At 42.3% G+C, this 2,250-nt stretch overlaps 1 non-coding gene across 1 annotated transcript; it reads right to left on the reverse strand.

Moving 5' to 3' along the window:
• Positions 1-930: 930 nt before the first annotated feature.
• Positions 931-1,037, reverse strand: LOC138441949 (U6 spliceosomal RNA). Its single transcript, XR_011257507.1, has one exon. It is a non-coding gene; the product is annotated as a U6 spliceosomal RNA (small nuclear RNA).
• Between the last annotated feature and the right edge of the window lie 1,213 nt (positions 1,038-2,250).

Genomic DNA, 2,250 nt, shown 5'->3' on the forward strand with positions numbered 1-2,250 from the left:
CATGAATCGCAGCACACCAGGCCTCCCTGTCCATCACCAACTCCCGGAGATCACTCAAACTCATGTCCATCGAGTTGGTGATGCCATCCAACCATCTCATCCTTTGTCATCCCCTTCTCCTGCCCCCAATCCCTCCCAGCATCAGAGTCTTTTCCAACGAGTCAACTCTTCACACGAGGTGGCCAAAGTACTGGAGTTTCAGCTTTAGCATCATTCCTTCCAAAGAACACCCAGGACTAATCTTTAGAATGGACTGGTTGGATCTCCTTGCAGTCCAAGGGACTCTCAAGAGTCTTCTCCAACACCACAGTTCAAAAGCATCATTCTTGGGTGCTCAGCTTTCTTCACAGTCCAACTCTCACATCCATATGTGACCACAGGAAAAACCATAGCCTTGACTAGACAGACCTTTGTTGGCAAAGTAATGTCTCTGCTTTTCAATTTGTTATCTAGGTTGGTCATAACTTTTCTTCCAAGGAGTAAGTGTCTTTTAATTTCATGGCTGCAATCACCATTAGCAGTGATTTTGGAGCCCCCAAAAATAAAGTCTGACACTGTTTCCACTGTTTCCTCATTGATTTCCCATGAAGTGATGGGACCGGATGCCATGATCTTAGTTTTCTGAATGTTGAGCTTTAAGCCAATTTTTTCTCTCTCCTCTTTCACTTTCTTTTTTTTTTTTAATTTTTTTTTAAATTTTTTTAATTTTAAAATCTTTAATACTTACATGCGTTCCCAAACATGACCCCCCCTCCCACCTCCCTCCCCACAACTTCTCTCTGGGTCATCCCCATGCACCAGCCCCAAGCATGCTGCACCCTACGTCAGACATGGACTGGCGATTCAATTCTTACATGATAGTATACATGTTAGAATTCCCATTCTCCCAAATCACCCCACCCTCTCCCTCTCCCTCTGAGTCCAAAAGTCAAAAATATGGAACGCTTCACGAATTTGCGTGTCATCCTTGCGCAGGGGCCATGCTAATCTTCTCTGTATCGTTCCAATTTTAGTATATGTGCTGCCGAAGCAAGCACCTCTTTCACTTTCATCAAGAGGCTCTTTAGTTCCTCTTTACTTTCTGCCATAAGGGTGGTGTCATCTGTATATCTAAGGTTATTGATATTTCTCCTGGCAATCTTGATTCCAGCTTGTGCTTCTTCCAGCCCAGCGTTTCTCATGATGTACTCTGCATATAAGTTAAATAAGCAGGGTGACAATATACAGCCTTGATGTACTCCTTTTCCTATTTGGAACCAGTCTGTTTTTCCATGTCCAGTTCTAACTGTTGCTTCCTGACCTACATACAGATTTCTCAATCTGTCAGGTGGTCTGGTATTCCCATCTCTTTCAGAATTTTCCACAGTTTGCTGTGATCCACACAGACAAAGGTTTTGGCATAGTCAATAAAGCAGAAATAGATGTTTTTCTGGAACTTTCTTGCTTTTTCGATGATCCAGTGGATGTTGGCAATTTGATCTCTGGTTCCTCTGTCTTTTCTAAAACCAGCTTGAACATCTGGAAGTTCGTGGTTCACGTGTTGCTGAAGCCTGGCTTGGAGAATTTGAGCATTACCTTACTAGCATGTGAGATGAGTGCAATTGTGCGGTAGTTTGAGCATTCTTTGGCATTGCCTTTCTTTGGGGTTGGAATGAAAACTGATCTTTTTCACTGGCCACTGCTGAGTTTTCCAAATTTGCTGGCATATTGAGTGTAGCACTTTCACAGCATCATCTTTCAGGATTTGAAATAGCTCAAATGGAATTCCATCACTTCCACTAGCTTTGTTCGTAGTGATGATTTCTAAGGCCCACTTGACTTCACATTCCAGGATGTCTGGCTCTAGGTGAGTGATCATACCATTGTGATTATCTTGGTCGTGAAGATCTTTTTTGTACAGTACTTCTGTGTATTCTTGTCACCTCTTCTTAATATCTTCTGCTTCTGTTAGGGCCATACCATTTCTGTCCTTTATCAAGCCCATCTTTGCCTGAAATGTTCCCTTCTATCTCTAATTTTCTTGAAGAGATCTCTAGTCTTTCCTATTTTGTTGTTCTCCTCTATTTCTTTGCATTGATTGCTGAGGATGGCTTTCTTATCTCTTCTGGCTATTCTTTGGAACTCTGCATTCAGATGCTTATCTCTTTCCTTTTCTCCTTTGCTTTTCGCTTCTCTTTTTTTCACAGCTATTTGTAAGGCCTCCCCAGAGAGCCATTTTGCCTTTTTGCATTTCTTTTCCATGGGGATGGT

Source organism: Ovis canadensis, chromosome 5, assembly GCF_042477335.2.
Source record: "Ovis canadensis isolate MfBH-ARS-UI-01 breed Bighorn chromosome 5, ARS-UI_OviCan_v2, whole genome shotgun sequence".
Lineage (NCBI taxonomy): Eukaryota > Metazoa > Chordata > Mammalia > Artiodactyla > Bovidae > Ovis > Ovis canadensis.